Genomic DNA, 20,343 nt, shown 5'->3' on the forward strand with positions numbered 1-20,343 from the left:
ACCATGAACAACTGTTCAACTGTCCAACCCCATGCCTGCAAATGACAGAAGGATAGGGACATACATCATGCACTCTTCCCAATACATGTCTCTCAAGTGTCACGCTGTCATGTCTAGTGGTCACTAATGCCAATAACCTTGGACACAATCACAGTCATGTGATTTTTGTTTAAATAAATGCATTTGCACTTTGAAGCTTATTTACGCTATTTGGATTTACTGCTATCCTGCACCTCTAGCTTTATCCAACCTACTTGCGGTTTGTCAGTTGCAGCATTTCTTGGTTTTTTCAGTTCCTGGTTAATACCTGTCAACCTCTTAGTGCAGGAAATCTGGACAATGCCTGACAAAGTGTCAGGACAAAGGGCAAAAATTAGGGACATATTTTAAATCATTGATTTTATAAGCTTAGAAAGTTGCTAGAGTAATATGGTTTGTTTTAACATACACTTTCTGAAGCATTTCAAGTTGGAAACCCAAATGCTTGTCATTATTTAGTGACTTCAATCCTCACATCATCACAGGGATTTGTCAGAAATCCACAACATTTAAGGGGAACAGACCAAAATTATGAGCTGAAAATCTGAACCTTCTGTGAAAATCTGGACAATTGAGAGGTATGAGTGCAGTCATGTAACATTAATGAAAAAACACGGAGCTGCCAAGAATTTCACCCAACACCTTCTGAGCTACAGTCAGAGGACCACAACACTACACCAAATCAGCTCTGGGGAATTGCTGATGCATTTGCAAATATATCATGCACTACAGGGATGTAACTTTACAGAAAAACAAACACTTGTGAGAAATTGTCTACCCAGAACCATGTGCACTACAGTCAAAGCAACATACCAGTAAGCCAACTGACCTCTGATGTATAACGACTGTTTTAAAAAATGTATCGTGATTGCCAGTCATACACTACTCCTACATATACTGGCCTAAATTGCAGTGTACTTGGAATCATGAGGTTTTAAGGGATATGTGTAAGTCTGGCCTACAAATATACACACCTGAAAGACCACCAGCAACTGTAGCAGCATGCATAGTCAGATAGAAAAGGATCTATGGCACTGACATCTCCCTGTCTCCCTCCTCAGCCCAACAAACATTTACAGAGTACACTGCTACACAATTTTGAAAGTCTGTTAACAATGGCCAGACATACATAACTCTCAACTGCACAGATTTCCACAGAATGTCCAGGTTTTGGGCTCATATTTATGGTCTGTTCCTCATAACATTTCTGAGATTCTACTAAAGCACTGGGATGATATCAGGAATGAAGTCACTAAATAATGATATACACAAATCAGTTGCAGACCACAACTCCCTCAGAAAATGTATGTCCAAACAAACAGTTTCTAATGTTATCACAGCAATACTTACAATCTGTCCCTAATTTTGGGACTTTGCCCCCACATGTTGTTGGGTTTTCTACACATTTCTTGTGCTAAGAGGTTGAATGCTATGCAGATATAGCATGCAAAACTGTGGACATAACACATCAATCCAAACAGTGGACAGTATTTCCACATAGCCTCTGTGATGCTGCAGCTCCCACACCTTGATAATCTCCTCCTCATAGACCAGGAAAAGGGGCAAAGGCCTACTTGAAGGACTTAATTATAGCACTGTGTTGCCATGCCATTGGCTAATGGAAAGACAACACAGCTGTTCTGGATGCAATTAGCAAGTGGGAGACACCGATTGGTGCATAGGCCATCACCTGCTCATGACCATTACCTACAAAAGGTGAGCTGCTGTCTATGCAAAACACGTCTGAACCTATTTTGTAAAAGACAGACTGCGATTCAGGAAAAGCTATGGGTTTATTCCCTCTGAAAAAAAGAGTACATCAGTATAACAAGTACATCAAACAATTAAGTTAGCTGAAGATTTTCTGTGTTGTGCATTGCTCTGAGTATCAGTCATCTCTGCATTTAATGTTGATTTGAAGCTCTTTAGTTAAGCTTTGGTCACATCTATTTTGTATCTTATTCCAGTATGACATTTGTTTTGTTAAAAGTGTTCTGTTTTGTTCGAGTTGTAAGGGTTCCCCCTTGTTGTATTCAAATATTTGTTGGCATTTGACTTAGCCACCCCTACTACAAATCTTATTTTGAACACACCTCCCAGTCATATGTCATCAGCTTTTCCTACTGAATATACAGAATTATTTGGGAGGTTCATCCCTTCCTACGTAACCTATCAACAAAACACATTTTAATGTATTTCTGTCTATTCCAACTTTATTACTTCAATTTGCTTTTGCTGCCTGTTCTTACAATGATGCAATTGCACTTATATTGCTGCATGTATTACTGCTTGTTAGTAGCCTGATGTAATTCTAACTGTTATGCTAAGGCTTTGTGTTTAGACACATGGGCTTCAGGCCAATTGTTTTACATGAAGAAGGTTTGTAGTCTGCACTGTTGTGGGAGGGTAGGGTTGATTATGCCCTCCTGAGCTATAAATTGCTGATTGAAGGATCATTGTGACTGCATATTTGAGCTGTTGTCTTCTGAAATTGGTATGGCATGTTTGCTGTAGCATACACTGCATCCTGATGTGCTGAATATAGCTTTGTTTGTATAACTTGAACACTAATCCAGCCCATCTTATTTGGATAGGGTTCCCCTGCACCCTAGAGGCAGAAGTGTGCAGTTAGAGGTTGCGTGAATGAAGACTGTTGGAATAGGGCTATGTACTGAGCTTTAGTATTGCTTAACTGGTTAATCTGTTTAATTTCTTTGCTCTTGTTGGCTATTGCCATATGTAAGTGTATATCTGTTCACCTGTGTTAGTGTGTTGTGTTAGTGACCTAAAAAGACTTTAACCATCTTTAGCATAGTCTGGCTACAGGTTTTGCTGCATTCACATCTGTTTGTGTGATTTCTGTGTTTCCTGCTACGCCATCTAGTGTTGGCCAGAACCTGCCTACACTTACTGGGAGTAAGTGAAGTGGATGGCATTGGCCTGCCATAGGATGTTGAGCTAAGAGCTCAGGGACAAGGGTTGATTGGTCACTCCCAGTGTTCCTATTTTACCTTCGTTGTTGTAGTATTTAAACCCAGCATGTGCATGGCTTTATGCTTCTGTGCAGAAAGAATCCTTTGAGAGGTATCTCAGTTGCATTTCTTTCCCTTACCAGCACTCCTGTGTGAGTGAGGCCCTTGCCTGCAAGTACTGTCCTGATATTATCCATCCATACTCACACCTATAGGTGCTATCCTCAGTTAGTACCCACTCTACTATACCTGGCCACTCTTCCACAGATGCTGATAACCATGTACGGACAATTTCCTGTGCTTTCTCATGCTAGTCTGGTTGATATGGGCATCCTAACACAGTGTAGCAACTGTCTTATATACACAGACAACTCTCTACCACTACCACCAAGGAACACAATATGTGAGAGACACAATCACATTAAGAACCTAGACTCCTTGCTGTCTCAGTTACAAGACAGTACATGATTGACAGACCATAATGCTTTGCAAGAAATGGCCTTCGTCTGTCTCCCCTGGGCTTTAGGCTTCTGGCAAAGGCACTTGCCTCCCTCATAGTGCCTTTTTTAGGCAAAGTCATGAGCACATTACCAGCATGAAACCTTATTATAAACAAAATGTAAAAGTGGTATCCCAAGGGTGTATATGCCATTATCATCCAGTTGACCAGGTTACACCTGCAAAGGTGTAGTTAACTATCCTGCCTGATGTGAACAGAGTGCCCATTCCACCACAGGGTGATTGTGTGACACATATCCAAGCCGCCAACAAGGCCAGTCCAGGTCACTCACAAGGTGGAGGTTGAGTGTGTGTGTGTGTGTGTGTGTGTGTGTGTGTGTGTGTGTGTGTGTGTGTGTGTGTGTGTGTGTGTGTGTGTGTGTGTGTATGTGTGTGTGTGTGTGTTCTAACAGAGTGGAGCAAGACTTGCAGTCATGCAGCAGTCCCAGCAATGTGGATTCTGTGATTGCCTGGCATGTCAGAGTGAATTAACTCCTGAGGAGTATGTATGACACCAGGTAGAGGGTTGGCCTTATAGCCTATAGGTGTACGGTAGATGTCTGATTGCCTGGTATGCCCTGGTAAGAAACCTCTGTGATGTCCCAAGTGCTGCATGTGCTGGCTGATGTGAATGATGAATGAAGAATTGCGCACATTAACGGTCCTCATTGGAGGGAACATGAAGCATCAGGATCAGGAGTGCAATGCATGCTGTAATGCCAGTATGGTGACACTACTCACACACGTACTGTGCTGATAGATGGCAGGGGTATGATGGGGGTGTTAGCGGTGGATACTGATAGCAAATGTGTATGTGCAGGATCTGTAAATAATGGTGGCCAATGTGTGACATCTTGTAATGTGTTTCCCTGTTTATATCTTTCAGGTGCAATGTCTAGGCAATGCCTGCTGCCATTTTCTGATGTTGAGACTGCAGCCATACTGGATGTCCTGTTACTCCATCACAGGTTCATGTTGGGAAGGAGGCGACAGGAAATGCAGCAATGGTCTGCCCTGTGGGAGGACCTGGTGGGTACAGTCAACAATGTCAGACAACACAACCGCACACACTGTATGTGGAGGTTCGACATCGGGCAACTGACCTCATCCACAATGCCCAGCAAAGGGCTGCAGCTGTGGACAGGGACTGTGCAGGCAAAGGTGGGTGTCCTGCTATGCAAACCCCAATGACAGCCGCAGATGAGTTCCTCACCAACCTTGGGGCAACCACCGCATCCCAAGAAACTATACAAACACATGTTGTGGAGGTGGGTGGCACACAATCAACAGGCGAGGAGCATCCAGGTAAGGACCCAGTGGACATCACTTCAATACTGTATCATTCATAGTGGCATTCTTGCCATCTCTGGACACATATGTGAAGTCAAACTACATTTGTGGGTGGGGTTTTGTAATGCACACAAGTGCACAGCTATTGCTGATGACAGCAACTTGGGTAGTATCACAGCTTGTACTGTGCATTTTCAGAAATGTTGATATTATCCTGTACTTATAGGTTCATAGGTTGGTACTAGGCTATCAGTCCTAGGGCCTATACAAGCCTAGCCATAACAATTCCCTGGTTATTTCTTCCGACACTATTTACTTCCCTGGACCCCTGACCACATGTCTGTGTGCTGACAATACCTCTCCCTCACAACTACTTAGGTCCCTCTGGTCTGGCTGGGGAACAGCTGCCTAAAGCCGGTGAGTGTTGAAATGTCTTGCTGTGGCTCAATACCCTAGGCATGATAAAAGCAGTCAGTTTTCCATGCAAACAACTGTTATGCTTAGCCATATTGCAAGATGTACATGTTAACTTGTAGTGTGGTTAACTGCAGTGCATCACATTGGTCATCACAGGAGCTGTAACATATTGGCACATGAGTTTGTGTAGCTGTTGCCACTGTGCTACACAGAGGTACATTAGTAATGTGCACACGGGTGCACTGTATGTTAGGTGAAGGTCCATCACATACTATCACTCCTCACATATCTCTGAGGTGTATAGTAGTAGTAACATTAACTACACATAGCTGCACTGCATGTTGTTGAGGGCCTGTTCAGAGTGTGTCTGCTGTAGTCTGAATGTGTGTCATGCATGTCATTATTCAGAAATTGTGTGGTCTGTATAATGACTTTGTGCCACCTCGGCTGTGTGTGTGTGTGTGTGTGTATGTGTGTGTGTGTGTGTGTGTGTGTGTGTGTGTGTGTGTGTGTGTGTGTGTGTGTGTGTGTGTGTGTGTGTGTGTGTGTGTGTGTTTGTCTCTGTGGATCATTAATCATTATAGTACAGGTAGTAATTTTCATATGTTGTCTTCTCACAGGTGACCATGGTGGATGAGGTCTCTCCCACTCACAACCTGATGTCTGGGTCTTATTGGACACTGATAATGATGGTGGTCATAGTGAGGCACAGATGGGGTTGTTGGGAGCTGAATCTGTGCAATTGGTTGATATCCCACTTTCACCCACAATGACCCCACACACAGTCAGTATGCCAACACATACCCATTCCCCAGCAGCCACAGATAATGTATGGTTGGAGGGTGGTGGCATGGAACAGGCTAGTGTGGTGACTATGGCAAGTGTGAGTGTCAACACTAGCCATAGCCAGAGATCTGGTGAGGTGATTGGCAGGGGTGCTCAAAGGAGGACTGCTGCCCATCAAGCCCCTCTTGCAGTTGTCACAGCAGGTGTCACCAGATTCATGTTTTGGTCTGTCATGGAAGCACAAGCATGTTCTGAATGCAATACCAGACAGACACTCAGTGTCATGAATGCAACACTTCCTGCCAAGTGTGATGACCTCCAAAGCCTTGGTGATGCTGTACGTTATTATGCTGATGTCGTGTATAGACGGTGGGGTGAGACAGTGTCACTGCTCAACTGTGCAATGTCTGTTCTGGAAGATGTGATGGGAGTAGGGCTTTGGACACGTGGACGTAGGTCAGCAGCAAGATCAGCTGAGAGGCCACGTGGCTGTGCACAGTCACACTCCTGTAGTGGAAGTACCACCAGCACTACCAAAGGGAGGGTGCTGTCCACGCCACAAGGGAGCAGGCCATGGGCATGTGGTCCTGGCCAGTCTTGTCAGGGGCATGGATCCAGCAGATATCAGTCACCATCAGGGAGTAGTACTGCATCTGGCCTTGTGCCTGGTAGTGCCAGTGAGACTTCTGGCAGAACCAGTTCCCATGTCCATGGCCGGAGACAGTGAACTGTACAGCCTGCCATATATGGTCCATGGGTGTCCAACAGACCCCTGTGTAGGGCAACCACATGGCTTGACTGTGTGCATGCACACACTCACATATCACTATCCCAAGCAGGTCACCACCAGACACACACAGCTCCTCTGCATGGCCCATTTGAACACCACCCCTCCAGACACACACACACACACACACACACAAACACACACACACACACACACACACACACACACACACACACACACACACACACACACACACACACACAATGTCAACTTTATGTCCCAGCCTATGCCTCTGGCAAACCCACACCACATCCCTGTTATCCATACCACAGATGCACGGACATGCTAATATGGGTCTGATGCACAGTGTGAATATAGTATAAGGTAGGAATGTAATGCTGTGTAAGGTGATGTCTGCTGGCAATTGTCATGAGTACACATCAAAGTGTATGTACCTTTTTTGCCATGATGCATTATTGCTGTTAGTACTGCTAACTGACTGTTGTCTCGCACACTGTATTCTGTTTGTGTTCCAGGTGTCTGTGTGTCTGCAGGGTGTGGGGCTGCTGACATTACAAAAGATGAGTATGGCAGATTGGAAACACAGTGACCTTTTCATAGCTAAGGTATGGCTGTATATGTACATGTTTACTGGGTGTGTATGCATGCAACAGTGTGTGAGGGACAATGGGGGCAGACAGTGTGATCTTGCATACATACTACTTAACACAGCTAGCTAGCCTTCATACAAGTCACCTGGGTGTTCTGTAGTACCAGAGGATCATACATACAGAGGAGGTTACTAGAGTGCTGGCAGTAGGTCCTTCACAAGCCTAGCCCTTACTTTAACCTCAACAGAATCACCTATCAGCACCTGTTGCCCCTGACATTGCTGGACATACTTGAACTCCATGGACACATATATTTCTATCCTATCCACTCAGTCTTGTGACAATTGATGACGGTATGCATGTTACTGTGCTTGACATGTTTGGGGAGTGTATTTCTGATACAGGGCAGCCTCTGGTACCCAAACCTGACTCTCCAGCATGTGTGTCTGCTATATCATATGTGAGTCAGGCCTCTAGTGCTGACAAGTCTTGTACATGGGGTAGCTGTCGAAGGGCTAAGCACAACATTGCCATCATGGCATGCCACAGACACCTGTGGACAACATGACCATTAACCAGTGGGCAGTACAGATTAGAGGCTGTCTGTGTGGAACACATGTTTAGGGCCATGGCTGAACTTTGCAGGTGTTAACATAACCTGTACAGATGCTGCAGATGTCTGCATAGGTGCATAGCAGACAAGCCGTACTGCTAATGTATTGCTGTACTGACTGAGGACTATTCAGAGGTAATGCCCACCTTTTGGCTGGATGCAATCTCTTTACCTATGTGGTGAAACACATGCAAGCAATTCCTGATGATTGCCAATACTTGTTGCCTGAATGTAACTATGTTGCCATCCAGGGTACCCAGGTCTGTCACCTCAGTCTGTGTTGTTAAAGGATTGGTGTTGATGTGGGAAGTACTGGGGACATGTCCTTACCATATGGCATGCTGACACTGTTGTCTACATTCAGCTTGAGACTAGGACCTCGACAGCATTCCATACCCACTGTATGGCCCATTGCAGTGTGTAAACAGCAGTTTGTGGCTCAATGAGTGACTAAAGAATACTTAACACTTCACACAGCCTTAGGCTGTACCTACATATGTGGGCAGTGCCGATTAGTATTTATGCCTATATGCATGTGGATTATTGGGGGTACCAGGTAGTCACAGGGCCTTCACATGTAAACCAACGTGACTGAGCAAACTATTAAAACAAAATAAAGCTCACGGATGTCACTCGGAAAAGATTTAATTCACCACAAACAAAAATAAAATAAATTAATACACGTGTAATAGTAATACTTAGCGCTTTCACCCTACATAACATAAGGGCATCTTCAGAGTACAAATACTAATTGGAACATACTGCATTTAAATAAAAAAACAGTAACCAAAGTCATCTTTGATAGGTTGTACAATTAACTAACCATCAGGAATTTAAAAACATATATACCTAATTTAAGTATATATCACAGTGTTTATATATAAAACAATTTATCAACTAATGTAAACATATATATCTGATTCTCGTAACATGTATTCCCTCACTACACCTAAGGTATTCACTCAACCTGTAAAAATTGTTATGTTATGTAGGGTGAAAGCGCTAAGTATTACTATTACACATGTATTAATTTATTTTATTTTTGTTTGTGGTGAATTAAATCTTTTCCGAGTGACATCTGTGAGCTTTATTTTGTTTTAACAGGGCCTTCACATGTCTACATATTGCACACACATATGCGACACATAATGTGTGTGTGATTATCAAATGTGGAGTGTGGGACACAACTTGTAGTAATGTGACAGTTGAGAGGACATACCATGGCCAAGGCAAGTGCAACACACAGGACTTCTGTGGTTTGTTACTATGAAACCTTCCTTGTGTGACATTACCTCAGCTTACAGTATCTGTCATAACATTAAGGTGCTTCTGATGTGCAATAACTGCTCTGTGCAATCAGTACAGAACTGTATGACATGTTTGTTTTCCTGCACTCTTGGGACTTTTTTATGGTTTCCGTTGTTGTCACAGGTCACACCTTGCCAAACATGGGCTGTAACCTGCAGGATGGTACAGACATACCTCTTAACTGTACAGATTTCCACAGGATGTCCAGAATTTTGCCTCATATTTTCTGTCCATTTTCTCATAAACTTGTGTTTTTCTGGCAAACCATTGGCAAATCACTGAGGGTTGATGTCAACAAATAATGACAGACGTGAGTTTCAGTCTTCACACCCTTCAGAATATTTCTGCTAATGCAAAACCTGTTATTCTATCAGCTCTCTACATTTGTAAGAGCAATATTTCAAAAGTGTCCTTATTTTGTGGTGTTTGCCCTCCCATTATCCACACCTCCACCAGGGGCAACAATATCCTAGATCTAGTCATTACCAACATGAGTGACCGGTGTTCCACACCTGAAGTCAATGCCTCATTGGTCCGATCCGACCATAAGCTAATCACCCTAGATATCCACATCCTGCCCCCACCCCCCATTAAGGAAACCACGGTAAAAAATTTCTCCAAAGCCTTCATGCTTCTTAAGACAGAAGTGGTGAACTTCATGACACCCATGCAGATGGACAATATAGTTACGACTACTGAATCCTACACAATTGCACTTTATAAGCACTTACACGAGTGCATGGATTGTGCTATCCAAACAGAACCAAGACACTATCCTCCAAAAAAAGGAAGCCAATCTGGTGGTCCCCTGCCATAAACAAACTGTACAACAGAAGGAAGAAACTGTTTCAAAACAGAGTAAAATCCCATGAGTGGAGGAGCTTCCTGTTCGACCTCAGTAAGAAGCTGAAATCCCTGATAAAATCCTCCAAAGCTAGTTACAAAAACAAAATCGCCACTGAGTCTAAAGACAACCACAAAGCATTCTATAGCTATGTCAAGACTCTCAATGGCAACACTCAGATCTACTCTGAGTTACAGCACAATGGCACTAAATATACAGACCCATCTGATATTGCCAACATCCTGGCAGATAGGTTCAGTGCTAACTTTACCCCCCCTCTCACCTCCTAAAGGGCCCATCTCTATACCAGAAGAATGCAAAGTTCCTGTAATCATGGCTGCACAGGTAAAAAACACACTCTCCAAAGCCAAGAACACAGCATCCATGGGACCAGACAACATTCCAGGCTGTGTTTTACACAAACTACAGAACGAACTGGCATCCCACCTAAGTACCATGTTCAGTCATAGCCTCACCTCAGGCTTTGTGCCTGCTGAATGGCGCACAGCGACGGTTATCCCACTCCACAAGTAGGGAGCCACAACGAACCCCGGAAACTACTGCCCCATTAGCCTGACGAGCCTGGTCTGCAAAGCCATGGAATGTATCATCATGGAACTTATAAACAAAGACACTGGTAATCTCCAAACTCTGGACCCCACCCACTTCAAGTTTGTAAAAGGCAGATCATGTCTCCTAAACCTGATAGACTACTTTGAAGCAGTCAACAAAGCCGTAGACAAGGGTAAGGAGGTTCACACAGCCTATCTAGATCTTGCCAAGGTTTTCAACACCACCCCCCACTCTGGAATTATAGATAAACTCACTAAACTAGGTATAAATCCCTATTTCACAAGATGGGTTGCCAACTGGCTCACTGATAAAACCCACACTGTGAAAGTAGCAGACTCCAAATCCTACTTCAGACCAGTGACAAGTGGAGTACCACAGGGTTCAGTTCTGGGCACTGTCCTGTTTGGTATCTACTTCTCTGAAGTACAGGCTAACACAGAAGGTCTGTGGCTAATGAAGTTCACAGATGACTGCAAACTAGGAGCCATATTCAAAACTCCTAATGATGTGGACATCCTACAAAAGGGCCTTAGTGAGATAGATGCCTGGTGTCAAAGCCATGGCCTCAAGCTCAATGCCAAAAAGTGCATTGTCATCCCCTTTGGTGAAAACTCTGTACCCAAGAACTACAACATAGGTGGTAGTATACTTAACACTGAAAGTGTGATAAGAGACCTTGGGACACAGGTGGACAGTAGAATCTCCTTTGATCATCACATCGCCACAGTAGTCAGGAAATCCTTCTACATGGCACACCTCATCACAAAAGGTTTCTCATCCAGAAAAAAGAGGTCATTGTTCCCCTCTACTCATTACTCATTAGACCCATTATAGAGTACAACACCCCTTTTGGTATGTACCTCACAAGACATCTACAACAACTGGAAAGGCCACAGAAACACCTCACAAAGAGGATTGCCAGCCTCAAACAGATGCCCTCCACAGACCGTCTCAAAAAACTCCAGCTTTACTCCGTCGCATATTGCCTAGTCACAGGTGATCTCTGCCTAATATACAAAGCTATGTCAAATGCAGATCTGTTGGACATGCTCCACTTAAAGAAATCCCAATCCGTCCAAGCTAGAGACCTAAACCTTGTCACCACAATAAACAGAACATGCCAGAGGGATAGATTTCTGTCCCAGAGACTTCCCATACTCTGGAATAAACTACCTATCTATATCAAACAAAGCTCCTCATTAGCACTCTTCAAGAAAACTCTTGATGATTGGATGGGAAATAGGAAATTCACCCCAGGGATCACTTCTGTGGCTCTGCTCGACAGTGGCACAGGAAAATAATTTTCTTGGGTGGCAAAAGCCAGGGTACCTTTTTGGCTGGGCTTGTATGGGCCCTAGGGCTGAGAGCCTAGTACCTACCTATGAATCTATAAACCTATGAACCTATTATTTATGGCTTTGTAAAAAGTTCTTGCCCTAAGAGGTTGAGAGGTATGGCTACAGATAGTGGCCATACCTGTGACCTCTGCATATGTCAGCAGATTGTCCTGATGTTTCATACATAATTTCTTTCCATCTGTCACAAAATTGTGGTTTTCTGGCCAACGTTTTGGATAACCATGACAGACTGACATGCAGGTTAATGACAGATATTGTCATGTAACAACACATACCCTTTGGAAAGTGGATTCAAATGAATGATCTGTTCTTGTATCTACTTTCCATGTGTTTCACAGCAATATGTGAAGGTGTGCTCAATGTTTGATGTTTGCCTCAGTTTCCCATATGGCTTTAACCCAATGTCTTTCTGTGAGTGGTTGAGAGGTATGCTGGTGGCCGTAACACAGGTAGACTGTTGCAAGGGGATATACATACATAGAGACAGACAGAAACACACACACACACACACACACACACACACACACACACACACACACACACACACACACACACACACACACACACACACACACACAAAACTCATGACCTGCCTTTGCTGATAGCAGAACATCTAGCTGCCTATTTTTACAAACAATAGTGCTAGATACATTACACAATAACACAAATACCACAGAGCTACTGTAGTGTTGCAGTGTCTGCCAGTGCTATTCAAGTGGGTGACAACTGCAGGGGCTGTTAGGATTTCCAATGGTGGGTTCACAGGTCCTTAACATGGTAGAGCCATTTGAAACACACACACACACACACACACACACACACACACACACACACACACACACACACACACACACACACACACACACACACACACACACACACACACACACACACACACACACACACACACACACACACACACACACACACACTGCTGCATGTAGACATGCATTGAAACACACATGCACAAAGAGCTGACACTTTTCATATTAGATAACCTACCCATTTAGTTATGTACAGTACACACTAATATAACTATTGCATGCACAACAGTGGCTTTGTGTTTCTATGTGCAACTGTGCTTGTAAGGCGGAAGACATCTGTAGGAGCAGCGACTAGGTTGGCAATGAGGGAATTAGCAGGGTGAAAGAGATACACAAAATGGTATAACCGTCACATATACACAGGAAAGACAGCCACAGGGGATATGCATACAGAAACACATACACTCACACAGTTGGCAATACTCAGATTAGAAAACCTACCTATCCACTTGTATGTAGTATAGTGCTACGTATACATTACATGCACCACAGAGATTATATGCCTAAGACATAACATACTACCTCTTACAACAATTAATGTTGGGAATGGCTTCAGGGATGGTGGGATACACCACCCAGAATAGTGACTGGTCTCGTATATTGCTCTTACAAACCTGGACAAGTGATGGAGTAACAGACTTTGCATCAGCATGATGTTTCAGACAGGTATGAAGTCTGATGCTCACATGTGTTTCACTACAGCAATGATTTGTCATAAATGCCCATTGTTAGGGGACACAGACCACATATATGTTGCAAACATCTGGATATTCTGTATATATCTGTACAGATGACTGGTATGGCCTGTAGAGTCTAACATGGTGTATGTCAGGAACAAGCTCTTTAAAGTAATGCCATGGGGAGGAGCTAAACAGGCCTTACCATAGTATAACTAATACACACAATAGCCACGGGGGATATGCTTGACACACAAACACACCCAGTACTATAGTTAACTATATTGAGATTTAAACACCTACCTATCTACTTGTACATACTAGAGTGATACCTACTTATCATGCACATCACAAAGATTATAGGTCTGATAAATGTCCAAAGGTACTTCTAAGGTGAATGACATCAGCAGCCATTGTAAAGAAGGGCAATGGGAAGTATACTGGGTTGAACAGGCCACAAAATGGTATAACAAGCACACACACAGGAGATATGTTTCTCACACACATGCACACACTCACAGTTGCCAGTGCTGTGATTAGAAACCATACTTATCTAGTTATTTGTACTGCAGTGTTACACAAATATCCTATGTGCCACAGATCTTAAAGGGCTGGCAAGAGTCCAAAGGTACTTCTAAGCTGAATGACGTCAACAGCCCTTGTAAAGTAAGACAATGGGATGGGTGGAACAAACCTCAAAATAGTATAACCAACACACATAGACACACACACACACACACACACACACACACACACACACACACACACACACACACACACACACACACACACACACAAACACACACACACACACACACACACACACCTGCCAGTGCTGTGATTAGAACTCCTACCTATTTAGTTATTCGTACTATAGTGTTACAGAGTTATCACACATGCCATGGAGCTTATAGGGCTGAAGGCTGTCCAAAGGTACTTCTAAGGTGAATGGCATCAAAAGGCCTTCTAAAGTAGGGCAATGGAAAGTGTACTGGGTGGGAATGGGCTCAAAATACTTTAACCTACAAACACATACACTTACAAACACTTACACACATATTTGCCAGGACTGAGATTACAATCCCTGCCTATCTAGTTATTTATACTAGAGTATTACACAGTTGTCGCATGTGCCATGGAGCTTACAGGGCTAAAAAGATGTCCAAAGGTACTTCGAAAGTGAATGATATCAGCAGGACTTCTAAAGTAGGGCAATGGAAAGTGTACTGGGTGGGAATTACCTCAAAATTCTTTAACCTACAAACACAAACACACACACACACACACACACACACACACACACACACACACACACACACACACACACACACACACAAACATGCACACACACACACACACACACACACACACACACACACACACACACACACACACACACACACACACACACACACACACAAAGACAGGTGTTGTGAGATTACAATGCCTACCTCACTACTATTACACAATGGAGCTCACCTTCATGCTGGCACATGCCACTGTTTACAACTGGTTTGTCACCGTCTGCAACTGGACATCACTCTATGCCTTTCAGTGTGTCTCTGTCTATGAATCACTCTGTGTGTGTCTCCCTCTCTCCATCACTGCCTGTCTCTCTCTCACTCTTCCCCATATGTATATATGTGTGTGTATGCTTGAAATATATTTATTTAGGTTCATAGGTTCATACTAGGCAATCTGCCCTAGGGCATTTATAAGCCTAGCCGGAGTGTGTTTGGCTTTCACTACCCATTTTAAATTAATTTTGCTATGCCCTTTTTCGAGGTTAGTATACTGTGCCTCTGTCTAACAGTGACACAGAAGTGATACCCAGGGTAAACCTACGATCTCCCATCCACTCATCAAGATTCCTCTTGAAGAGAGTCAATGAGGGACTATGCCTAACCTGGATTGGGATTTTATTCCAGAGTGAAGGGAGCCTCTGGGTTATGAATCTGTCCCCCCATCATGTCCTATTTATTTCAGTGCTGAGGTTCAAGTCTCTCAAGCATGCAGCTCAATGGGATTTGGATTTTCTGAGGTGCAGCGTGTCCATTAATTCCGGGATGGACATGGCTTTATACGTCAGGCACAGATCGCCTCTGAGTAGGTGGTATTCCACTGAGTAGAGCTGGAGTTTCTTTAACCGAGCAGCATATGGCATCTGTTTGAGCCCTTTGATCCTCTTGGTGAGGTACTTTTGGGGTCTTTCCAGTTGCTGCAGGTGTCTGGTAAAGTACATCCCAAAAGGGGCATTGTACTCAATTATGGGCCAGATGAGGGATGAGTAAAGAGGCACGATGACCTCCCCTGATCTAGATGTGAATCCCTTCATGATTAGGTGGGCTATATAAAATGTTTTTCTAACCACTTTGGCCACGTGGTTGTCAAATGAGAGATTGCTATCAACATGGGTCCCCAGGTCCCTAATTACTTCTTCTGTACTTAGTGGATTACCACCTATGTGGTAATTTGTGGCACTTTGTTTTTGCCAAAGGGGATGACTATACACTTTTTGGCATTTAGCTTGAAGCCATGGCTCTGGCACCAGTTGTCTGTTTTTATGAGGCCCTTTTGGAGGATGCTTGTGTCAGCTGGAGAGTCGATTATGGCACCCAGTTTGCAGTCATCTGCGAACTTGGTCAGCCACAGTCCTTCCATGTTGGCCTGTACCTCCGAGAAATATATGCCGAACAAGAGAGGTCCCAGGACTGAGCCTTGTGGGATGCCACTTGTAACTGGTTTGGAGTCTGACATGGCTCCAGCAATTCTATCCATGTGGGTTCTGTCCTTGAGCCAGTTTGCAACCCATCTAGTGACATATGGGTTTATATTTAAGCTGGTGAGCTTATCTATAATGCCCGAGTGGGGTATTGTATTGAAGGCTTTTGCGAGGTCCAGGTAGGCTGAGTGGACCACCTTCCCCTCATCAATGGCCTTGGTAACTGTTTCAAAGAAATCGACCAGGTTTAAGAGGCAAGATCTTCCCTTAACAAAGCCAAACTGGGTAGGATCCAGTGTCTGTAGGTCCCCAATATCTTTATTTATGAGGTCCATGATGATCCTTTCCATAGCTTTGCAGACCAAGCTAGTCAGGCTTATGGGGCAATAGTTTCCAGGATCCATTGAGGCACCACATTTGTAGAGAGGGACCACTGTTGCTGTACGCCACTCTTTGGGTACATATCCTGTAGTAAGGCTGAGATTGAACAGTAGTTTTATGTTTGGGTTTAGCTCTTCTTGGAGTTCATGTAGGACGCAGCCCAGGACACTGTCAGGTCCCATTGATGCTGTGTTTTTTGCTTTGGAGAGGGCGGCTCTTACCTGAGCATCTGAGATGTCAGAGGGGCAGCACTCTGCTGGGATAGATATTTGCCCTTTTGGTGGGGAGGGGGGGAGAAGTTTGCGCAGAACCTGTCAGCTAGGATGTTGGCAATGTCTGTGGGTTCGATTTTTTTTTGTCATTTTGGACTAATTCTGAGTATATCTGGGAATTCCCACCCAGGTTCCTAACATAACTAAAGAAAGCCTTGTGATTATCCTTAGTGTCCTGTGCAATTTTTCTCTCGAAGCTGGCCTTAGACGATTTTATGAGTGCCCGTAGTTTTTTGCTAATACTGATCAGAGATGTCTTCCCTTTTTGGGATTTTGCTCTATCATGTAGTAGCTTCCTCCTTCTATTGTATAGTTTGTTTATGGCTGGGGTCCACCAGACAGGATGTCTGCCTTTGGAAGATTGGGTCTTGGTTTTATTTGGGATTGCATGATCCATGCATTCCAGAAGGTGTTCATAGAATGTGTTTATAAAGGATTCTGCAGTCTGGGTCATATTTTCCACAGGCTCGGGGGCTTTGAAGGATTCCACCTCAGTTTTGAGGAGTGTGAAATTTGCTTTAGAGAAGTTTTTCACTGTGGTTTTCTGGGCAGGGGGTGGGGTCGGGATGTGAATATCCAGTGAGATTAGTTTATGGTCTGATCTTACCAGTGAGGGATACACTTCTGGTCTGGAGCATAGAGTCCCCATGTTGGTGATGATCAGGTCCAGTGTGTTTTCCCCTCTTGTGGGAGTGGTAACAAGTTGTTCCATAGCATTTGAGTTTATAAATTCAAAGAACCTTTGGGCTAGGGTGTTGGAGCTAGAGTAATGCTCCCAGTCTATGTTTGGGTAGTTGAAGTCGCCCAATATAATGGTGTTTGGAGAGACCTTCATATTTTCCAGTGTTCTCAGGAAGGCAGAGTGGGGTTCCTGGGTTTGGGAGGGTGGTCTGTAGCAGGCTATAAACTGGAAGGCAGTTTTACCCACTGTTAGTTGTACATGGATAGTCTCTGATGCTTTGTGCTGTGCCACCAACCTGGAGGTGTGGGTATATTTGACGAATATTGATTCTCCCCCTCCTTTTGTGGTTCAGTCCAAGTTTTGGGGCCAAAAAGCATGGTATGAGGTATAACCTGGTAGTGCTGGGGTGCTCTTGGGAGTCTTGAACCAGATTTCTGTTACTGCACAGATATCGATGTTCTCCATGCTAAGGAGAGTTTTGAGTGCATGCATCTTGAGGTTTAGACTTCTAGCGTTGAGTAGCATTACTCTTAGTTTCTTATCCCTTGTGATACCTATGGAGGTGGGTTTGTCTTTTGAGCCTTGCCTAAAAAAGGCACTATGGGGGAAGCAAGAGCCTTTGCCAATATCCGAAAGCCCAGGGGTGACAGGTGCAAGCCGTCCCTAGCGAAGCACCGTGGCTTGTCGAGCATGTCATCCCAGGCTGACAGGCATTGGATCCCCTTTGAATGACACCAATACTTAAGCCAGTTGTTGAAATTGATCATCTTGTCTTCATATTGTGGCATCATTCTTGGTGCGGGTAAGATGCTACTCAAGATCAGGGTCATACCAGCCTGGGCTACATGCTCAGAGAGCTCCTCTATGTCTCTTTTCATGTAGTCCAGGGAGGTACGTCTCGGGTCATTAACACCAGCATGGATAATGACCAAGTCATATTTGTACTTGCCTTGGAGTGACCTGAGTGCTTGTGTTATGTGGAGCATCCTAGCGCCCGACAGGCAGCTCACCGTGACCTTCTCCTTGTTCAGCCTGGTGAGCGGGATGTCTGTGTGCCTGACGATAGAGTCACCTATTACAAGTGTATCAGGTGTGTTGTTTAGCCTTAAGGGCTGTGACTGTTCAGCACACTAGCTTTGTGAGCTATGTGTTGCACGTGTTTTGTTTTGGGGTAGCGGTTGCTTGGGTGTCTGCTTTGGAGGTCTCTGCTGCTTAGGCAGATTTTTATTTAGAGCCTCCGAGTATGTTTTTGTGTGTTTATGTGTTTGGTTTGCTGTCGTGGTAGGTCTATGTGAGACTGGAATTGTATTGAGTGTGGTTTCCTTCTCCTCCTGACTGGTTACGCCAGTACTGAGTTGAGAGTTGCCCATATATATATATATATATATATATATATATATATATATATATATATATATGTATGTGTCTCACACTCAACAGATGCAGATATAGCACATCTGGGCCACCTAGAGATAGCTAAGGGTAATATGTGTGATGGGTGTGGGTAGAGACAGTTAAGGTGTACATAGCTGAGTGTATGCAAATATATATATATGCACAATACAGTTGTGGATTTAGACATGGGCTTTAATTCTGTAAGTGTAGGAGCATGCCGGTATGACCTTCTATAGTAAGAGTGGAAGTCCATTCCAGAGATAGTTGTACTCCGGTCCATGGTTTTGTGTGCTACAACCATACCTGTCAATCTGTTAGTGCAAGAGCTGTGGGGGATAATGAGCCAAACTTAGGGAGATATTTTAAATATCGCTCTTATTCACTTAGACAGTTGCTAGAGTAAAAGGGTTTGTTTTAGCAGACATCTTCTGATATATATGATGTCTGAGACTGAAATATGTGTCATTACTTACTGACATAAATCCTCAGATCATCACAGTGATTTACCAGAGACATAAAAGATTTATGATGAGCACACTAAAATTATGAGCCAAACTATAGACATTCTGGCCAAATCCAGCCAGTTGAGAGGTATGGCTACAGCCAATTGGCTGATGAAGTGTGTAAACAGTCCAGCACCTCAGTCACATATTGGCTGGGGATCTCCTGGTTGTGTGGTATCCTTCTTAACTGAAACGTCATATCCCGGTGTGGGTGCAAAGTGCATTGTACTGAACAGACATTTCCATAATGTGTAGTATATTCTATATATCACTGTGATTTCCTGGTATGTCAGTGGTAGAACAGTATAGAGTAATGTGGTGAACCACTGACAGACAGTTGTTTATAGGTTCATAGGTATACTTTTGTTATAACTTGTTCTCAGTACTGACACAGTAAGGAGGCAGCCATTTATAACCTGGCACTACAGTGACTTTCAGAAACCTGCTGTCTTACTAGGCACTGTGTAGGTTACTCCAAGCTGTGTACTGTCCAGATGTGTGGCCCCCTTGCCTGAATTGTCCAGCTTTCCTGCAGTAATGGTTACTGAATTGTGGACGGTGTGTACTGCTCTTACCATATGTGTAGTTGACATGCAATATAGTTTGCACAGACAGTCTTGAAACATGGACCCTGTCAAACACAGTACTGTACTTAGACCACTAAATCACAACAGCCAACAGTAAGTGCTGCCTACTTCTTGACAGTATCAAGCAAGCATATATAGAACTCTTGACCCCTGCATACTGTGGAAATGCTACAAGTTAGCAGGCTGATTGGGACAGCCCTGGGAATGTGTGCTCTGCTGCTATTATCCTACAAATGTAAATGTTCCTGCATTTCTATAGGAAGA

Source organism: Protopterus annectens, chromosome 2.part1 (assembly GCF_019279795.1).
Source record: "Protopterus annectens isolate FY-2018-M chromosome 2.part1, PAN1.0, whole genome shotgun sequence".
NCBI lineage: Eukaryota > Metazoa > Chordata > Ceratodontiformes > Protopteridae > Protopterus > Protopterus annectens.